At 40.2% G+C, this 23185-nt stretch overlaps 1 long non-coding RNA gene across 1 annotated transcript in view; it reads left to right on the forward strand.

The window, feature by feature from the left end:
- Positions 1-441: 441 nt before the first annotated feature.
- Positions 442-23185, forward strand: part of LOC139357371 (uncharacterized) — a 35583-nt gene continuing 12839 nt past the window's right edge. Inside the window, exon 1 of the long non-coding RNA XR_011610356.1 lies at positions 442-530. This is a non-coding gene — a long non-coding RNA (uncharacterized lncRNA). The remainder of the gene's footprint in view (positions 531-23185) is intronic.

Below are 23185 nucleotides of genomic sequence, written 5' to 3' on the forward strand. Positions count from 1 at the left end.
TTAGCCCTTCTTATGTAGACTGCCCAGCTCTCAGAGAAAGCCACCACATGTGAGCACCCATAATTTAGGATTGCTTATTTTCTCCTAAAACCTACAGATAAATGGATGGAATAGCAAAGCTCTCATGTGCGTGAATCATATATGGGCTGAACATATGGGAGGTGACTCACTGGCATATAGACTATCCTAGCAAGGGTGTGCATCAAATTCCTCTAAGGATACCAATCTAGAAAAGGAGTTTCCCCTATGGAGAACAAGAACGCTGAATATTCATAGCTCAATGGTATTGCCTTCCACTGATGTAGTGCAGGCTGTTTCTTGGATCTCCTCATGTTTGAAGCTAGAATCTTCTGCTTGCTTGCTTGGATCTTGCTTTAATAAGATCCTTATACTAGATCTAGTCCACAGAGACTGCCTAGATAGCCTACAAGAAGAGAGAGAGAAGGAGAAGAGAGAGAGAGAAAAAAAGAGAGAGATTGATTCTGCACCTACTGGATGATAAATGTAACATCATAGGTACCCGCCTAGAGGTACAGTAGTCCTTTATTCAAAGGAATGCATTTTGAGGTGGGGTGTGTGTATGTGTGTGACAAATGTGGCATAAGGAAGGTATGATGTGATATTAATAGAAACCTTTAGTCTATATGAGCCTATATAATTGTTTCTTATGTATAATAATTCTATTAACAATATAAGCAATTTGAAAGGGTACTTTTAATAGGTTTCAAGCCAGTGGAAAGAATGTAAAGTGATACACTGTTAGTCTTTGACCCCTCCATACTTTTGGTTGCATCTCATCAGTGCCAAGTAACTTTTGGACTTGAATAAAATGCCCTGGTGGGGTCACTGTACACTGACTCTGATATCCTGGGGGCCAGATGATGCAACTCAGAAGCTCCGGCAAGTTAATTCCTCCTGTGGGGAATCTTGATCAAGGGAAAACAGGGTATGAGAGGAGTTCGGGCAGATAAACTCGCTTCCCTCCTCTCTTTCGTGGACCAATACAATGTGTATTTCTTCCCTGCGTATTCTGCATGCCAAGAATACATACCTGCAGAGTGGCTGGCTATGTCAGCAGCTTGTTGTAAAGCAGAAGCCAGTGTTGTCATACGGCACATCGTATTGCTTTGCATCTTTGCTTTCTGTTTTCCTTCATCCTCACTGCCTGTGGCTTGGTTCTCCCACATAAAGCATATTGTTGCCTTAACCCTGCCTCGGGCTCTGTCTTCTAGAGGACCTGAGCTAAGACCTAATATAATGTTCTGCTCCCAGTAAAGATGGCACTTGGAGTTTTCTCCTGTATACTACGAGCCATTCCAAACATGCCCTCATTTTCTTCACAAACTTTTGGCAGTGCTTCAGTATACTGATCTTAGATCCCATAAAAGGGTGGAGATGGGTAACAACCTAGGCTGTTTTCTGGGACCCTGCACTGGCTATGGGGAGAGAGAGAGAGAGGACATTCTGATTTTTCTGTTCATTCATTCCATTTGGCTTCAATATACTCTGGCTGCGACAACATTGGGGAAAAGCAAGATGGAAAGGAACATCCACAACAAGGTACAAAGAATATGAGGCACACTGTGTCCCTGAATAACCTCACACCACACTTCAGAGCTGCTAGGTCCAGCTTTTTCTAATAAAAGTGGAAAGAGAATGCCCAAAGCCATACTTTTGTGCTCTGTTATGAAAGCTCCCTTAGAGGTGTCACAATCAGCCTGTGATTGTCTTAACCACTGTGAATGACCTTAATCACTATGAGTGACCACTATGAGTGACCTATGATTGTCTTAACCACTATGAGTTTTCATGGTCCAGGTACTTGTAACATATGTTGCCACATTTATTCTTCATAACAGTACTACAAGGTAGACTCTACCATTGTTCTATTTTCCAGAGAAGGAAATGAAGTCAGAGTGTGCTTAGGTAACTTACCTAAGTTTATTCAGCTAGCACAACTGATGTCGCCAGGATTCGAACCCAGGTCTTCAGATTAACAGGGTGGGAGTTGTTAACCACCAGCCTGTGTCCTCTATATTATATTGCTATGAAAGTCTTGTTCCCAAAATGGTGCAGCTGTTTAGTGTTTCCCTGACTTATGTAAGCTGATGTTCTCTTTCTCTGAAACACTTCTTCTTTTTGAAGACCTGGCACAGGCAACACCTGCTCTGGGAAGGCTGATGCACTTCCCAGTGTCTGGCCTTTGCCCCACTGTATGAAGCCCCCCATCCCCACACTCCCCTGAGTATCACCAACTCCAGTCTGTGTGTATCGAAATGTTTATATAGATGATTTGGGACCATACAGGAATTTGTGCACTTGTAGAGGTGGCGACAGGTATTACAGCACAGCCAGAGACTTGAATATTAGCCACATCTGTCCTTAAAAGTGTCTTGGCCATTCCTGATCTGATGCTCCCTTTGCACAGAGCTCAGACAATACTCTGTGGTATTTCTCAACTCCAGCAACCACCCGGTAAATACTGTTTCTTTCTTCCATGGGGAAATGTCATGTGGAAGCTCAAAATTTGCCCTTCGTCATTGTGCAAAGCATTGTGGTAACTGCAGCTAATGTGAGGCCCATATCAGGACTATTTTCCTTCAACCAAAATGACCCAACATACTGTTTTTTTCCTAAACAAAGTTCATTTGCTTTTCCTTTAAAATGAAATCTGTTTTTGTTTTTTAAAGCAACTTTTATTTTTCTCCATGCTACGGATGAATGAATGAAAACCTATGTGAATGATCAAATGTGTAACAAGGTAGACATGATTACTTATTGAAAATTCTCCACGAGGATTTCTGGTAGAAAAGTGGTCAGCTTGAGAGAACTAGTCTGCCGAGGCTGTTCAGAGGTCTTCTGTCTGTGAGGAGTGAGTGGGGACCGGGCTTGGAGCTTCCAGAGGGACTCAGCATGGCTGGTGAGTAAGAGCAGAATTGCAAGGGGCCACTTCCAGGGGGAAAGTGGCTATAGACTAGGGAAGGTGGAAAAGCCATAGCTGCGGTGCAGAGTATGAGAACTGAGGAAGAGGAAAGTTAGGGAGAAAACCGGAGTGTGAGAGAATTGGTTAGAAGAGGAAAGAGCTTTATATTTAAGTAGTGTCTCCATGAATCATAAATTAGATTTCCTTTAATATTATTCAAGTGAACAGAGGCTGGAATTTTATTTAATTTCTTTATTTGCTAGAGTGTGTATGCGTGTGTTCTAAGGAAACACAGGCTTGAAACTGAATCCTCATGGGCTAAACGATTTATTTCATTTACAAAGGAAATGGTAGCCAGAAAAACTGGGCATATCATATATACACCTTATAATTTTGTGCAAATTGCAAAACTTCTCTGTCACATCTGTAAAATGTATCTGGTGCCCACTTTACAGAATTACATGAAGATTAAATGGACCACTGTGCAAAGTACAGATTATCAAACAGTCCCTGACACTGGTATATTTGGGAAAAAACTATCTCTCAGACTGTGTAGAAGTATCAGGCACTTTAATATGTGTGTATATATTTATATGTATATATATGTATATATGTATTTTTGTGTGTGTTACAGGTATGTGTGTGTTTAGCATGTGGGTTTTATGTGTGTGTATACACACACATATAAATACGCACAAAACACACATATACATGCACATGTATATACATACACTCACACACATATGTAAGGTCCTCTGAGCTGGCCACACCATGGTCAAGCCATTATGACATTCCCACGCACTTGTGAATGTACTGTGTAACATTCCTCCTCCCTGCCTTTGTGACAATATATCCTCCCCACCCTTGAGAATGTACTTTGTAACATCCATCCCCTGCCCCCCCCAAAAATTGCTCCTAACTCCAACGCCTATCCCCAAACTGTAAGAACCAATAATAATCCCACCACCCTTCGATGACTCCTTTCTTGGACTCAGCCCACTTGCAGCCAAGTGAATAAACAGCCTTTCTGCTCACACTAAGCCTGCTCAGGTGGTCTCTTATACGTAACAACACATATATACACACACATACATACACATATATGCGTAACAACATATATACATACACACATATGTAACAACATATACATATAACAACATATGTATTCACACACATACCTATGTGTGTGTGTGTATATATATATATGTAGTATATTACTTTCCCAAGCCCAGAAGTTCTGTTCCTTGACCCTGAGTAAATATAGCCAACTGATTATGTCAATGCTCTGGGGTGCAGTGTACCATCCCATGGGGCAAATCTCACACTAATCCAGCCCATGGGGTATGGACATATAAATAAGAATGACAGGTAATTCATAACGCCAATAGTAGAAAATCCTATCTTACTCTGAGAACAGTATTGTCTTCTGCAGATAAATTAACATGAGAAGCTGATTTATGATGGGATTTATGATGTATTTATTGGGTACAGAGTGTGGCTCAAGTCTTTAATGATGTCAGGCTAAGATGGCTAAATGCTCAGCTCTACCTTTGGGATATACCAGCTGTCAGGACTGAATGGCTGGATTCCTTGGTCCCATTATGGAACAAACACTAATATTTACCCATTGAATTCCATGGTTCTGTGCCCCAGAGACAGTAACCCTCTTTTTGATGATGACATACATTTTTTTTGAATAAAAAATGTATTTCATTTTCAAATGACCTCAATTACATGCTAATAGAATGTGTGTATCTGTTGGACACTGTGCACTTCCTCAAACCTCAGAATCAGATTGGACACTGCTACTCTCGTTTTCTGTCCCACAGTGATTTTCACAAAGTAATTGCTTTTTATCAGAACTACTGCCTAAAAACCAACTTTGCAAAGATATGACATCATCGAAAGGAATGTAGCACAGTTTAATGTTGAAAGTGTGGATGTCCCGGAACTAGGAGTTGCCATTGTTTCTGACAACTTGCTGGTTTCCTCTAAAATTTAAAATATCCCACTGCACCTGTATGAGTTTGCTGTGCCTACCCAGGGTGCCATGGCACACACAGTCTGGGAATTGTATCACATTCTTTTTTGAAATAATGTTGAAACTACTAATTAGGTTTTAGCCAAGTTCTTGTTTTCTCTTCTTCTGAAATTTTGCTGTAAATCGCTTTTATCGTATCTCTCTTATCAATTCTGTCATTTTGGGATTGTCTTTATTTACAAGTTGGGAATAGAGGCACCTACTCTATACTGTCACATCAGTGGAAAAGAAAAGGTCATAATAGAATGGGTTGGACTTAGGAGACCCGAGACCTATAGCCTAGGAGCCTACACAGGGAGAGCAGAGCCATGTGCAGTGGTGGTGGTTTGGGCTTGGGGTTAGATATATGATGATTTGTTAGAGGAGGCAGCTGTTAAAAGTGTGTGATCAATTATTGTTTCACTGATTTCTCATTAATGAGCCTTCACTTTGTTTTTGTTTTGAGACAAAATGAACAGGCACAGAAAAAGTAGGTAAGGTCTTACATATCCACTTAGTTCATACTGGGGGTCAAACAGGGCAAGGATATTGGCAGAGAGTTCAAACTCAGTTGATCAAGGAGGACTAATGGCCAGCCCTTTCTCAAGTTTGAGAGAGGAAGAGGGAATTTGTGGGCTTCATTCCTTAACTTGCTTCCACTATTCTATTGGCAGAGATTGACAACTCGGCATATACAACTAGTCCTCACTTAATGTCATTGATAGGTTCTTGGAAGCTGCGATTATAAGTGAAACGATGTGAAAGGAAATCAACTTAACAGAGGCTAATTGAAATAAACTAGAGTTAAGTTCCTACAGCATATTTCTGGTCACAAAATCATCACCAAACCTTCAAAATAAAGACCAAAACACTTCCAATATTAAACAATGAAATAAATGTGAGCTACACTTTTAAGAAAGATAAATACAAACAAGTAAGATAATTACTTGCCCAATTGTTCCAGTTCAAGGTTGTAGGTGGTGACCTATCACGGAGCCTATCCCGGCGGTTCAGGTGAGAACCAGTCCTGAACAGGAGGCCATCTCATCACAGAGAACACTCACACACAGCCACTCATACTGGGAAAATTCAGACATGCCAATTAACGGGGCATGGCTTTGGGATGTGGGAGGGAACCAATGCAGACATGGAGAGAACACGCAAACTTCACAAAAACAGTGGCCATGGCTGGGAGTTGATTTTTTTTCTCAGCAAGGTTATAGCAAAACATCATTGAACAGAACAATCTTGTATACCTGATGTATAAATGCTTTTGTTTATCCAAAATTTTTTGCACTAATTTTCTCTATTGGATCACTCCCATCAGCAGGCAAACATTCTAGTTTTCTATTTTAAAACTAACTTCTCTTATGAGTCCACTTTTCCTTTAGTTATGGAATCAACCCAAATGCCCATCAATGATAGACTGGATAAAGAAAAATGTGGTACATACACACCATGCAGTACTATGCAGCCATAAATAGGAAAGAGTTCATGTCCTTTGCAGGGACATGGATGAAGCTGGAAACCATCATTCTCAGCAAACTAACACAGGAACAGAAAACCAAATGCTGCATGTTCTCACTCATAAGTGGGAGCTGAATAATGAGAACACATGGACAAAGGGAAGGGAACATCACACACCAGGGCCTGTTGGGGGATGGAGGGCAAGGGGAGGGATAGCATTAGGTTAAATAGCTAATGCATGTGGGGCTTAAAACCTAGATGATGGGTTGATAGGTGCAGCAAACCATCAAGGCACATGTATACTTGTGTAACAAACCTGCACATTCTGCACATGTATCGCAGAACTTAAAGTAAAAAATAAAAATTCCCAAACCTTTCATAATAATCGTCTTGACCTTTCCCTGAATAACCATCATACCACCAGTCTAATGTGAATTACACCTTTTCTTAATCTCTCAGTGTCATTTGGCCCACTCCGTCCTTGAAAGGCTTTCCTAACTTAGTTGCTGTTGGTCTACCATCCTTGAAATGCTTTTCTAACTTAGTTGCTGTTGGTCTACCATCCTTGAAATGCTTTCCTAACATAGTTGCTGTTGGTCTACCATCCTTGAAATGCTTTCCTAACTTAGTTGCTCTTGGTCTACCTTCTCCCTCACCAGCCACTTCCGGATCCAGATTCAATCTGTTCCAGGAGATCATGGTTGGGGCAATAATATCTGAGGACTCATGAAAATAAAGAAGAAGATTTAAAGAGCCAGGTTTCTCATGTGCTTTGTTTTCTTATTTCTCCAAACTAAATATAAGTTCCAGTCATGCAGATACCTTGGTTTACTTGTTCTTCTCAAGTTTACTCCACCCACTAAGGACTGTGCTCAGTACACTCTTGGCATTTGAGAAATATGGTTGAGTTAATGAATGTGCAGCTCTCTCAAGAAATTACTTTCTGTCTTTGACTCAAAAGACCAGAAGAGTTTCTTCACCAAAAGTTCCTTGGAATCTTTTATCACTCTTCCTCTGGCATATTCGTTTGCTGGTCAGGAGATGCTGATCCTGGTTCCTTTCGTCTTTCAGTGACTGCTACTGGATTACAATGTAATGCTTTGGGCCAGACATGCATTTGAAGCAGCCCCAGTAATACATATTTGATGTTAGATTAACTTGTTCTGACTTGTAGTCACAGTGGCAGGAGCTTTTCTGCTGCTGCCTGCCTTCTGAATATGAATAAAGTATCTGCACTTTTATTAACTTATAGCAGAGTTATGTTTAACCACAAGAGGAAAGGAACACACCAATTATTCTCTTGGGCAGTTTTAAGGAAGCATGAATAGAAAATAGCTTTGTGGCATGAGTGACTTGAATCCTTGAATCGGTCTCTGCACACAATGTTTGAAAGAAAGTCATAACTGTGTATTCATTAGAGGGACTATAAAATAGCAGAGTGTTAAATTCGCAACCAACAGGCTTTGTTATCAGTGATGTGGGGTTTATTATCTATCATAGCTAGTCTTATTAATTGGGAAGCTTTTTGCAGAAAAAGAAATGGATTCCATTTCTAAAACTTGCAATTGTGAATTCTGTTAATGCTTTTAGCCATTTAGATATTTATTTATACATGTCACTCAATGGGGAAATTTGCAATTCTGGGTAGATTTTGTGACTTAAAGCAGAGTGCTTGTTCTCTACAGTTCAGTAATTCTCCTCTTCTCAAAATGGGACAACCACAGGTTTATCCATCTGTTTTCTGTTAAATGAGTCCCAGATGAGGAGACAAGTGCTGTGTGCTTTTGATAAGACAGGAATGGTTCCATTAAAAATAACCTTTTGAACTCCTATTGAGTGGAAGACACCTGAAATAGAGCTTCTAGGGGAAGGGGAGGAGGAGGAGTAAGGTAATTCTTGCCATCAAAGTTTGGAGTGACCACAATGACCTAGATAGTAAGTTCTTTGGGGGAATTGTGAAACCCATTTCATGAAGTAAGATTTGTGAGCCAATGGCATAGGTCTGGAGTAGACTCGAAGCCTTCACTGCCATACCACTCTCTCAGGGTCTGGTTTTATGGGTGGCCCACTCACTGTGCAAAACTGCATCTGCTGCAGCAGTTCTGGTGCCACATAACATAGCCCAAGGACAACCCAAGGGGTTGTATCGGCAGCCCTTTCTGTTCTACTGACTAATCTTTAGCATATTGTAGACCTTTTAACAAAAATTGCTATTCATAACATATGTTTAGGTTATACATTTCTTTAATAGAACATTTTAATACTGTTTGAATGGCCACAGGGTCTCATATTACATACATTTGTTTCATTTCATTTTTCCTTCTATTTTCCCCTCTAAAGGAACAGAACATTGAAGTCTACTTAGAGTCAAAGATTTGGTCCTGGGCACTGTGGTTGCAGATACCGCCTTTATCAGATGGCTCCCCGATATTGGCCTCCTGCTTTTAGACTTGTATGAAATAGCAAACTCTCCAAATTATTTGAAAATAGCCACAATTTTTTTTTTTACAGACATTTATTGGCAATTGTGCTCTCTCCTCATGGAAAGGGAATATTGAGAAATGAACTTCAATGCTTCATTTTATTGTTTACTTCAAGGTAAATAACTCCATTTGGAAATGACAATGGTGCAAATATAGTGTAGTGAAGCTATGGGTCTTACTCTGACCAGGCTTACATTGACAAAAAATTATGCTTTTAAAAGCATTGCTGTTGAAAAGAAGGCCACAGTAGCATAGGAGTCTGCTTTTTTATAAAGAAGAGAACATTAGATTTGGAGTCAGATGATCTAAAATCTTTGTTCGAGACCTTGAATTAGTAACTTATTCTTTCCAAGTTTCAGTTTCCAGTGTACAGGATTGGTGTGAAATAAAATTTAAAAAGTATTTGAACATATTCTGTGAAGTTCTACGCCAGTATAGAGTTATACATGGGCTATCTTAATTGGTTTAAATATCTCTTTCTAATATATGGCCTCAAAAACTTCAGCCAACTGAGATTGATTTCATATGATTTTTTAAACGTATAATTTTATTGAGGTGTAATTAGCATACAATAAACCATACATATTTGCTGTAAAGTATGCAATTTGCTAACTTTTGAGACATAGATGCATCCATTAAATCATTGCACCATCACTACACATCTGTTACCCCCGAAGTTTCCCATGCCCATTTATAGCAGGGACCTCCTTTTTAGCACCTCCCTCATATTCTTAGAATTGGAAAGTTGGTATTGTATGCTGGTTCCAGCATCTTTGATTTTCTAAATTACGTTACTTTGTCATGTGTTTTTTTAATTTGCCACAAATCAAATAATGACACTGTTATACATAATGTCATAATAATTTGCCTCTCTCTGCCACAGAAGTTCCAGACAATGAGTTTTATCCTTTTCATTGTTGACAGGGGTCCTATGGTCATTATGCAGGTGACTTCTCTCAAAGGACATTTAATAGAAAATGGGATGATGCCGAGCATGTGAAGATAGAATTGACAGAGACCTTAGTACAGCCTCTTATGTTTTACTCTGTAGATGTAAAGATGCTTCTTTATGTTAGAAGCAAAGAATGATGGTTGATTATAATTTCTAAAATCACCCTGCTAATTTTAAGAGGGAATAATAACCACTAACTGGAAAAGCCTTATTTATTTATTTATTTATTTTTGAGACAGAGTTTTGCTCTGTCGCCCAGGCTGGAGTGCCACTGGAGTGCAGTGGTGCAATCTCAGCTCACTACAACCTCTGCCTCCTGAGTTCAAGCGATTCTTCTGCCTCAGCCTCCCTAGTAGCTGGGAATATAGGCGTGTGCCACCACGCCCAGTTAAGTTTTGCATTTTTTTTAGTAGAGACGGGGTTTCACCACATTGGCCAGGCTGGTCTCGAACTCCTGACCTCTTGATCCACCTGCTCTGGCCTCCCAAAGTGCTGGGATTACAGGCATGAGCCACCGTGCCCAGCTTTATCTTTAAAAAAATGCCAATTTGAGCATTATGAAAGCAAATACAAATTCAGCAGTAAGATCATATTTATTAAGTTATGAATCCTAATGTTTTATGTGAGTTTCCTTAATTCATAGGCTACTTATGTAGTAGTCAGAGTAGTCAGGAACCTGGGCTTTGGAATCGCATAGATCTGAGTCTCACTAGTGCTAGTGCAAGCCTGGGCAAGTGACTTAATTTTTGTGAGCCTCAATCTGCTCACCTGTAAGATGAGGATACTAATAGCAGCTATGTCATAGAACTATGGCAAAAATTAGATTGGTGGATGCCTGTGCAGGCCTAGCTCAGGACACAGAGCAATCATTTCATGCATGTTATGAAGATGAAGATGATTACCTAACTGTAAAATGTATATCAGCATACAGCAAATATATACAAGATTTTAGTCTAAAGGACTTTCATTAATTAATCAAATATTTATTGGTACCTACTATGTCCCAGTTCCTTTCTAGTCATGGATGACTAAAAGCACTCAGATTCTTTCATCTCAGGACTATGCTCTGGTGCTACAAAGGCTTCAGAATTTGTCTTTGTTCCATATAAGACCATAAGTGATTTCCCATGGGGAACTTTTAGGGCAGTGTATAGATAGCTCAGAGGAAACTGAGAGTCTTCATACTGTAACCTGAATTTGTTTTATCCATCATCGCTTTCCCTGTGTAGTCTACATATTACGTATTCCAAATAGGAATTTCATCAATACCAATCACATTTAGAGGCAATTTTCTTTCTTTCTTTTCTTTTTTTTTTTTTTTTGAGAGGGAGTCTCGCTCTGTTGCCCAGGCTGGAGTGCAGTGGCGCGATCTCGGCTCACTGCAAGCTCCGCCTCCCGGGTTCACGCCATTCTCCTGCCTCAGCCTCCTGAATAGCTGGGACTACAGGTGCCCGCCACCGCGCCCGGCTAATTTTTTGTATTTTTAGAGATGGGGTTTCACCGTGGTCTCTATCTCCTGACCTTGTGATCCGCCCGCCTCGGCCTCCCAAAGTGCTGGGATTACAGGCGTGAGCCACCGCGCACGGCCTTAGAGGCAATTTTCATACCTAAGCTGGGCCATTCAGCATGAATGAAGGAATAAATGAATGCAATTAAAAGTCCAGAGCCAAAACTCACCTAAAATAGCTGTTGAAGTAGTGTAAGTGTTGTAAATCTTTCAAGCCCCTGCTCCTGGATGGTTTGGGGGACACAGGGAGGAAGAACCAACTGACCCGTTGATCTGACCTTTGGATAGAAGACAATGATTGCTTATGGTTAAAAGAGATGATATGAGTATGAAAAGGGATCCCAAAAGCCAAACCCACACACTGGACAGTTTTAGTCCTGTCCCACATCTTCAAGGTCAGGCTGCCCCAGAACCTGGGTTTCTGGAGGACATTTGTGGCTCACGTGTATTGAACCCCAAATAATAAAATAATAATGGTCTTACAACCCCCAAGCAAGGCACTTAAAAAAATTATTATTTACTTATTTTTAGAGAAAAGGTTTTATTCTGCTGTCCAGACTGGAGTGCAGTGGTGCGATCATAGCTCAGTGATCAAACTCCCAGGCTCAAGCAGTACTCTTGGCTCAGCCTCCCGAGCAGGGGACTACATGTGCATGCCACCACGCCCTGCTATGGGTTTTTAGTCCTGAGGTAGCAGCTCTTGAGCTTGGCTGCTGCAGATTAGGAGGCTGGAAATAATCAGAGAGGAAGAGTGTGTGAGTCTAGACTGTGTTCTCTTCTCAGCCTCTAGTTGGAGATCTTCCCTTCCTTTCCCCCATTCCCTGCTAAGCAGAAGATTTTCAGTGGGATTCAGAGATTCATTCAGCTAAAATAACTGACAAGTATTTACTGGCCACCTAATAGAGGTTGGGCTCCAGAGATACAGTGATAGAAAAAAACAGAGCTGGCATTGTAGAATGAGGAGACATCTGTGAAACTACAGATCTAAGTTTCAGATTATATCAGTGCTTTAAAAGATAGGCAGAAGTCTTCAAAGAACACACAATCAAGGAAGCTAACCTTAGCCAAGGATCAGAGGAGGCTTCCATGAGGAAATGACACGTGAACTGATATATAAAGAATAAATAATAATAGCTGACATTTATTCAGCTTTACTACGTGCCCGATATCATTCTAAGTGGTTTATAGGTATTGCCATGTAATCCTCACATAGCATCTTGAGGTGATACACATATGTACATTATGTGTGCATGGGTATGTATATGTATATACGTTTATATGTGTGTGTGGATAAATGAATAGATGACCTCACCAAACCAAAGAGGTCTGGTCTTTGACTCTGAAAGTGCAGCCAATTAACTGCATCCATGCTCTGAGCTGGGTGGGTCCCATCCCTCAGGGAAAATCTGGTAGTTCTAGTTAGGAGTTCCACATTTTGTACTTTCTGTGCTGTGTGTCTTTGTGCAATTGGAATTAGAAACAGAGATAAGAGTAACAGTGGAAAACAGAAATTACCTTTTCAGCTCTGTTTATTTCAGGCTAGAAGCAACCGGAGACTCTTTACAATTTGAGTATTAAGAATCTCAGCAAACAGCCACATTAATGTGCGAAATAGACAAAGAAAACTTGAATCAAGACATAAAGCCAGTATGGCAAAGAGATTCTGGAATGATACCAGGATGAAGGCATTACCAAGACATTCCTAGCTAAGGCAACTCCCAGTACTCAAGTGAGGGGAAACTGGTGGTTAAAACTAGGCCTAGACACTGGTGCTAATTTTCTGCTTAAACCTTTAACTTGACATATAGACAGATGTATGACCTAGTGACATTTAGTAAATGACTTCAAGTTTATTTTATAGGTGGGATTAATTCTGCTCAATCAATCTTTTCAGCAGTGTGAGTGAGGCCTGAGAGGCGCACACAGTCATAGGACTGTGACCATCCCACCAGGTGCTCCGACCGGGCGGCCTGGAAGATACCACCCCTCGTGCACTCACATGTGTCCCGTTTAGCACGAGTAGCACAGTACTGAGCACTAAGCATTTGATGGTTCTTTATCTTTAGACTGCCAAGTCATGGGAAATGACTGTAACATGGAAAGAGCCTTTCTAATGGCATTGCACCACACAAATGTTCAGTATGATTATTATAATCTCAGTGGGGATTATAATCTCCACCAACAGAGTTGCTGTGTAATGCTGAAACGATTGTAGAACATTCCTATAGAAAAACCCTCTGATGTCGGAGACCCTTTTCACCCCTCCTCCATCCCTGACAGACTATTTATGTGGTAGTGTTATCTTTTGAAACTCTTATGCGCAGCAGTCCAGGTCGATCAAGTCACCTTTTAGCTTCTGCCGATTTGCTTTGAAGTTGACACCAAGGTCAGATGTTATTGTTATTGCACAGACTGAACACCAGGGGGTGATCACAGCACATCACACTAATTACCGCTGCCAGACAAAGCTGAGTGCTAAACCTCAGGCAGTGCACCCTGAGCAAGAAGCACGGAAGGAGCTGGGGTCACAGAAACTCTAGTCAGTAGAAGGCACAACGTGCAAAGAGGCTTTTTAGTGGCATTGCATGGTATAAACGTTCACTACGATTATTACAACCTCAGTGGAGCTGCTGTTTAATGCAAAAGGAGAGAACACACCATCTCATGACTAAATAATTGCATAGGAAGCCGAACGCAGAGAGTTGTCCTGCCTGTTGCCCCACAGTGCTGGGTGATTTAAAGGTGCCATTGAAACCCGATGGATGTTCCTGTCCTGGTGGCATGCAGCCTCACACACCAACTTCTGTGCTCTACTAATGTATAAATCCCTACAGCTCCTCAAGTGCCAAGAATTCTTCAGGCCAACGGTATTTGTAACTATTGTGACTCTCCAATTCTTGGAAATACTCTCATGGCAAAGCACCTCTTAAAAGAAATGTGAGAGGAGGAAATTCAGTTCAATTCTCCAGAAACTGCTCAGTGGCTACATGAAGCACTGTTTGTGATTGCTTTTTAATGTTCAAGATGCAAGTGGCTGCTCCTTTGAGGTTGTATTTTTCCATTAGAAAACACTAATCTCCCTCCTCCTACTCCTCTAAGAGTCTGAAACAAATGTGTTTTGGCTAGTTTTCTGTTTCTCCTTCATCTGCAAACCATCGAGTACATCACATGTTCTAGGATCATAGAATAGCGTTAGAGGCAAAGACATATGGCTCAATATTTTCAGTGAAAGTTCGTGAAAGTTGATTTCTTTTTATATTAGGTTAAAGAAGCCCTAAATAAAGCAGACATATGTCTCCAAAAGCACTTCATTCAAGGGGGCTACTGGGATGGAAATGAACCATACATTCCTCTTTTTCCTTTTTTTTTTAAGTAAACTTTTTGTTCCATTTTGATACATACTGAAATGTGTACAAATCATGAGTGTACATCTCTGAAATTTCATAAAGTGAACACACCTGTATAACCACTACCTACATTAAGAAACAGACCAGCACCCCAGCAGTCTTGGGCTGCAGTGTAAATTTACAATTCCCTTATTATTTATGGGAAAAGGTTGCATTCTTCAGTCTACATCACACTATGGTTTGAACACATTTCCTTAGTACAGTCATATGTTATTTCTTTTTTCTTTTTTTTTTTTTTTTTGAGACGGAGTCTCGCTCTGTCGCCCAGGCTGGAGTGCAGTGGCGCGATCTCGGCTCACTGCAAGCTCCGCCTCCCGGGTTCACGCCATTCTCCTGCCTCAGCCTCCCGAGTAGCTGGGACTACAGGCGCCCGCCACCTCGCCCGGCTAATTTTTTGTATTTTTAGTAGAGACGGGGTTTCACCGTGGTCTCGATCTCCTGACCTTGTGATCCGCCCGCCTCGGCCTCCCAAAGTGCTGGGATTACAGGCGTGAGCCACCGCACCCGGCCGTCATATGGTATTTCTAAAGGTGTGGAGCTGTGAACAAGAGTGTCAGCATCACTGGAGACTCTATCAAAACTGTGAATTCTCGGACCTCACCCCTAACCTACTGCCTCAGAAATTCTGGTGCTGGGCTCAGCTATTGGTGTTTTCGCAAAGCTTCCTGGTGATTCAGACACACACTAGAGCTTTAGAAACTTTTTTCTTAGTGTCCACTGTTTAGCCTCAAAATTGCAACTGTGTTCTATGTTTCCTGGGTTGTAAAGTGTTACATTAGAATAGTGGTGATGAGACCTAATTGCTTCTTTCCTTCATCCCTAACCTTTAAAATATACTTATCAGCTGTATTAAGGTATGATTTACATACAGCAAAAGACATTTTTAACGTGAAATTCAATGGGTTGAGACAAATGTTGACCGTTGCTTCTCTTTCTACCCATTTCCATTGCATAGTCTCCCCAAACTTTATCAAAATTGTTGGCCTACTTATGTCTCTCCTATAACCTGTGAGCAGAATTCTTGAGGACAAAACTGCCCTATTCATCTTTGGGTTCCTATCCCTTGAATGGACACAAATAAGAGGCTTCACAACTATTCGCTGAAACAATGAGTGAGTAAAACTATGTATATAAAAATAAACCCATGAAGAAGCCTAGCTGGATTGTAGGATGTGGGGAATAGGTGAGTCTACAAATCCTGCATAAGTTTGAGGTCGAAAGTGGAGATAATTAGACGAGTGGTGTAATAACATGCGGACAGCAGTGGGTTTTCCTCTTGGACCATGTGTGACAGACACGTTCGCTGCCCTGTCCTCATTCCCTCAGTCCATCCTGGAGGTCACCTCTGGTGAGTTCTCTTTCAGGCTGAAATGTTTCCTGTGTCTTTCTGCTTCAGGGAATTTTATGGACATCTGAGTGTCTTAGTCCACAAGTGGGACAGGTCAGAAGTGTGGAAAAGTTAAAACTACAGAAGCAATTCCTGACCAACAAGGGTAGTTTTTGGTGGATAACTGCCTCGCTCCCTCATCCATGTGATGAGGTGTGCTCCACACACTTTCTCAGCAGTTCCTACTGGGTTGAAGCCCCAGTCACCTACACATTAAATCTCCTTCTTTGGCTTTCCTTTCTTCCAAGCCTCTCCTCTCTGCTTCTTCATCGTACTGCCTGGGTTCTCCTCCTCAAAAACCTGCTTGTACTCAAATCTTTGATCAGGGTCTGCTTTTGATAGAACCTAAACTAAGGATCTGCTTTTGAGAGAATCTCAACCTAAACTCTTAAATTTGCCTCTTTCTTGCTTTGTGACCTTAAATAATTCAGTTCCATTTCTGACATTGTCTATTTGTTCATTTATAAGATAGGGATAATACTACTTATATTTTAGGATTCTTATATAAAATCCTATTTAGTAGCTGTAATATTACAGGTATTTAGGGGATAACAACTATTTTAGCTATCTTACACATCTGACTTCCCTAACTAAGATTTTCCAAAAGAGGGGACCCCACAGAGGTGACCCTATAGCAGTGCAATTCTTAAAGCATTAGAAGGTTAGATGGATGAAAGAATGTCTGAGAGCCAGCTCCTCTACCTTCTCTGATAGTACTCTGGGCCCTGCATACTCTGAAATTCCTATTTCTCTTCTGGGAAAATCCGGAATTCCACAGAGACAGAGGGAGGCTTTCACTGTTTTACGTGCGCTCTCAGGGAATTAGTTCAACAAATACTTACTGAGTGCCATTATAGGGGAAGCACTGTTTTAAGTAGTAAGAAACAGCAGTGTATAAATCAAAGTTCCTGCTTTCAAGGAGCTTATATTCCAGGGGTGAGAATTTGGATCATTAAGAAATAATGAAACAAATATATGATAATGAGGAAAAACCCAGGAAATGCAGAGTAAGGAGGATAGCTATGAAGCGAGTATCATCCTAATACCCAAACTAGGAAAGGACATAACCAAAAAAGAAAACTATAGACCAATATCTCTGGTGAGCATAGATGCAAAAATCCTCAACAAAATACTAGCTAACTGAATCCAACAGCATATCAAAAAGATAATCCACCATGATCAAGTGGGTTTCATAGCAGGCATGCAGAGATGGTTTACATGTGCAAGTCAATCAATGTGACACACCACATAAACATATTTGAAAACAAAAATCACACAATCATCTCAATAGATGCAGGAAAAGAATTTGGCAAAATCCAGAATCTCTTTATGATTAAAACTCTCAGTAAAATCAGCATAGAAGGTACATACCTTAAGATAATAAAAGCCATCTATGACAAACTCACAGCCAACATCATACTGAATGGGGAAAAGTTGAAAGCATTCCCCCTGAGAACTGGAATAATACAAGGAGGCCGACTTTTACCACTTCTGTTCAACATAGTACTGGAAGTCCTAGCCAGTGCAATCAGACAAGAGAAAGAGGGTATCCAATTCAGTAAAGAGGAAGTCAAACTGTCACTCTTTGCTGATCGCAGTTATACCTAGAGAACCCAAAAGACTTATCCAAAAACTCCTAGAACTGACAGTAATAAGTTTCAGGATATAAAATCAATGTACACAAATCAGTAGCACTACTATACACCAACCCCCTTTACAATAGCTGGGAAAAAATAATAAAATACTTAGGAATATACCTAACCAAAGAGGTGAAAAACCCCTAGAAGGAAAACTATAAAACACTGCTGGAGAAATTATAGATGACATAAACAGATGAAAACATATTCCATGCTCATGGATGGGTAGAATCAATATTGTGAAAATGATCACACTGCCAAAATCCATCTACAAATTCAATACAATTCCCTTCAAAATGCCAACATAATTAGTCACAGAACTAGCAAAAACAATTTTAAAATTCATATGAAACCAAAAAAACACCTGCATAGCAAAATCAAGACTAAGCAAAAAGGACAAATCTAGAGGGATCACATTACCTGATTTCCAACTATACTATAAGGCCATAGTCACCAAAACAGCATGGTATTGCCAAAAAATAGGTACATAGACCAATGGAATGGAATGGAGAACCTAGAAATAAAGCCAAATAATTACAGCCAACTGATATTCAACAAAGCAAACAAAAAACATACAGTGGGGAAAGGACACCCTATTGGACAATTGGTGCTGGGATAATTGGCAAGTAACATGTAGGAGAATGAAACTGGATCTTCATCTCTCACCTTATACAAAAATCAACTCAAGATGGTTCAGGGACTTAAATCCCAGACCTGAAACCATAAAAAATATAGAAGATAATGTTAGAAAAAACTTCTAGACATTGGCTTAGGCAAAGAATTCATGACGAAGAACCCAAAAACAAACACAGCAAAAGAAACAATTGGCAGAGTGAATGGGCAACCCATGGAGTGGGAGAAAATCTTTGCAGTCTATACATCTGACAAAGGACTAATATCAGAATCCACAAGGAGCTCAAACAAATTAGCAAGAGAAAAACAATCACATCAAAAAAGTGGGCTAAGGACTTGGATAGACAATTCTCAAAAGAAGATATACAAATGGCCAACAAACATACAAAAAAATGCACAACATTACTAATTATCAGGGAAATGCAAATCAAAACCACAATGCAATACCACCTTACTCCTGCAAGAATGGCCATAATCAAAAAGTCAAAAGATAATAGATGTTGGCATGGATGCGGTGAAAAGGGAACACTTTTATGCTGCTGGTGGAAATTTAAATGAATACAATCACTATGGAAAACAGTATGGAGATTCCTTACAGAACTAAAAGTAAAACTACCAATTCAATCCAGCAATCCTAGTATTGGGTATCCACCAAGAGGAAAAGAAGTCATTATATGAAAAAGACACTTGCACACACATTTTCATATCAGCACAATTCACGATTGCAAAAATATGGAACCATCTCAAATGCCCATGAATTGAGTGGAAAAAGAAAATATGTGTAAATACATATATATGGAATATACACATATATTTCAAATATATATGGAATACTACCCAGTCATAAAAAGGAACAAAATAATGGCATATGCAGCAACCTGGATGGAACTGGAGACCATTATTCTAAGTGAAGTAACCAGGGAGTGGAAAACCAAACATCATATGTACTCGCTTATAAGTGGGAGCTAAGCTATGAGGATGCAAAGGCATAAGAATGATACAATGGACTCTTGGGAGAAGAGTGATTAAAGACTAAACATTGGGTACAGTGTGCACTGCTCAGGTGACGGTAGCACCAAAATCTCAGATATCACCACTAAACAACTTATCCAAGTAACCAAAAGCCATCTGCTCCCCCAAAACCTATTGAAATAAAAATCAAACAAACAATAATGACAACAACAAAAGTAGGGCATGAAGAAATTAATTTACATGGGATATCAGAAAGCGTTCTCTATAAGAGTATTTCTGAGTGAAGACTCCAAGTTAGAAAGGGAACCAGTCATAGGATAGCTCCAGGAAGAGCCAGAAAGGCAAAAAGAAAAAGGCAGGTGCACATTTCATGTGCTCCAGGAATATCAAGGAAGTCAGTGAGGGGAGAAGGGAGTAAGCAAAAGAAGCATGGAACAAGAGGCGTTTCCCGTCTCGGAGGCAGCAAGGACAAGATGGCCTGGGGCTGTGTAGATCACAGGATGGGCTTTGGATTTGATGTAGAGATGGAGAGTCTTGAGCAGAGGAGTAACATGATCTGAATTAGGTTTGAAAAGGATCATCCTGGCTGCTATATGGTGAACAGGCTGAAGACGCAAGAGCGTAAGTTTACAGGCCAGGTGAGAGGTCAGAGGAGAGGTGACCATGACTTGGCCCAAGTAGTAGTGGAGGTGGTTAGAAAATGTTGCATTCTCCCAGAAGGATGTGCTGATGGGTTGGATGTGGATTACAAGAGAAAGAGAAGACTCAAGGATTATCTATGGTTTCTGGAATACATAACTGAAAGCCTGAAGATGTCCCTTAATGATATGGCAAAGATTAAGAAAGAAAGAGTTTTTTAGGGATAATGCCAGTGTTGAGTTTTGGATATATTAAGTCTGTAATGTCTATTCTTTATCTTAGCAGGGAATCACATAGTGTATTTATTCATTAAGAGCATGGATTGTAAAGCCCAAGTGCCTGGTTCAAATCCCAGTTTCATCACCTGCTTGTTGTATGACCTTGGAATACCTACTTTACCTGTCTGTTCTCAGTGTCTTTATCTGTAGAATAGGGATAATAATAAATTGCTATGAGGATTAAATAAGTTAATGCATGTAAAGTGCTTGGGACTGTGCAATGCACAAAGTAAGCATTACACTAATGTTACAAGCATTACACAATGTTAAAATATTGAATAGATTAATGTATGAGTCGGCATTCAGAACAGAGGTCTGGGCTGTATGTAGCAAGCTGGAGTCATCAGAGCAAAGTTGCTATTTCAGCCATGGGACTGGATGAGGTCATCCAGGGAGTGAGTGCAGATGGAGAAGGTAAAATCACCAGACATGGAGTTCTGGAGCATTCCAAGGTTTAGAGGTGAAAAAAAGATGAAGGAATTCAAATGTACAAGTTGTTAATTCATTTTTAGAACTTTACATTTCTTGTGAGCTTTCATAGTCCTGCTTGAAAATTCAGCCGAATGATTCATAAAGAGCAGCATTCACTTGAAAATGTGTCTTCAGTGGGGCCTACAGCAGCGCTGATTCTGAAATAACACTTGTCATTCTAGGAAGGCGGCTGGAGTGTCAGAAACGGTCAGCCATGCATTACGCATTTTATTCCCATGAAAAGGAGGGGTAAAGTGGGGAGACGTGATAATTTTTTCAAGAACAGGGTGGCTAAGAAGTGTTAGCCTTGAAAGTATCACCGTTATGAGGCAACATATGTACTTACAAACTTACCACTGATTTCGGTATGTTGCTTTTTCATATATGATTTTATTAACAGCTACTAGAACAACTACAATTACAAAAGAAGACCAGCTTCTGTCTTTTATGGGTGACACCTGTTTTTTATTGTGGTAAAAACATATCTATAAAACATAAGATTTGTTATTTTACCATTTTAAAATGTACGATTCAGTGGCATTAATTACATCCATGGGGTTGTTCAACTATCACCACTGTCTAGCTCCAAAACATTTTCATCACCCCAAATGGTAACTCTGTAAGGCATTAAGCAATAGCTCCCCATTACCCTCTTACCCTATCCCTTGGTAACTTCTAACCTACTTTCTTTATGCATTTGCCTATTCCAGATATTTTATGTTAGTGGCAGATACAGTATTTGTCCTTTTTTGTCTGGTTTATTTCACTTAGCAACGTATACTTTCAAGGTTCATCCGCGTTGTAGTATGTATTAGAACTATATTCCTTTTTATACCTGAACAATATTCCATTGTATGTACACACACACCACCCACATATTGTTTAACTAGCCATCTGTTGATAGACACATGGGTTATTGCCACCTTTTGGCTATTGTGCATGATGCTGCAATGAACATTAGCTTACAAGTATCTCTGCTGTGTCCCTGTTTTCTTTTAACAAATTATTTTTATAGATTCTAGTTATCTTTTGTAAGTCTCCATCTTCTGACTCATTTTAGTTTTTATGTTTGTTTGTTTGTTTTGAGATGGAGTCTCGCTCTGTCACCCAGGTTGGAGTGCAGTGGTGCAATCTCAGCTCACTGCAACCACTGCCTCCCAGGCTCAAGCTATTCTCTTGCCTCAGCCTCCCAAGTAGCTGGGATTACAGACCCGCACCACTATGCCTGGCTAGTTTTTGTGTCTTTTTGTAGAGACAGGGTTTCACCATGTTGGCCAGGCTGGTCTCAAACTCCTGACCTTGTGATCTGCCTGCCTTGGCCTCCAAGAGTGCTGAAATTACAGGCCTGAGCCACCTCACCCATATCCTGTTTTCAATTCCTTTTTTTTTTTTTTTTTGAGACAGAGTCTCGCTCTGTCACCCAGGCTGGAGTACAGTGGACGGATCTCGGCTCACTGCAAGCTCTGCCTCCCGGGTTTACGCCATTCTCCTGCCTCAGCCTCTGGAGTAGCTGGGACTACAGGTGTCCGCCACCACGCCCGGCTAGGTTTTTGTATTTTTTTAGTAGAGACAGGGTTTCACTGTGTTAGCCAGGATGGTCTCGATCTCCTGACCTTGTGTTCCACCCGTCTCAGCCTCCCAAAGCGCTGGGATTACAGGCTTGAGCCACTGAGCCTGGCCTCAATTATTTTGCATTATATACCTAAGAGTAGAATTTCTAGGTCATATGGTACTTCCATTTAAGCTTTTTTGTAGAATTGCCAAAGTATTTTTCATAGCAGCTGTATCAGTTTATATTATCACTAGCAATGTATGAGGGTTTCAATTCCTTCCTCCACATCCTTACCAAAATGAATAATTTCTTTTATTATAGTCATCCTGGTGGGTGTGAAGTGGTATATCACTGTGTTTTGATTTACATCTCCCTACTGACTAATGTCATTGAGCATCTTTTCATGTGCTTATTAGCCATTTGTACAAATTCTTTTGAGAAATGTCTATTCAATCCTTTGCCTATTTTTATTGGATTGTCTTTTTGTTAAGTTGCAGGAGTTTTTGAATATTCTGGATATTAATTTATCATCAGATAGACAGTTTCCAAGTATTTTCTCCCATTCTGTAGGTTGTCTTTTTCACTTTCTCATTGATATACTTTGATGCACAAATGTTTTAATTTTTATGAGGTCCATTTTGTCTATTTCTTTTGTTGCTGTTGTTCTTGGTGTTATATGTAAAAATCTGTTGCCAAATCTAAGGTTATAAAGATTTACCCTTATGTTTTCTTCTAAGTGTTTTATGGTTTTAGCTCTAATATTTAGATCATTTATCCACTCTGAGTTAATTCTCTTATATCATGTATGGTAGGGGTCAAACTGCATTCTTTTGCAGTAGAAGTCCAATTTTCTCAGC

This window comes from Macaca nemestrina, chromosome 12 (genome assembly GCF_043159975.1).
Source record: "Macaca nemestrina isolate mMacNem1 chromosome 12, mMacNem.hap1, whole genome shotgun sequence".
In the NCBI taxonomy this organism is placed as follows: Eukaryota; Metazoa; Chordata; class Mammalia; order Primates; family Cercopithecidae; genus Macaca; species Macaca nemestrina.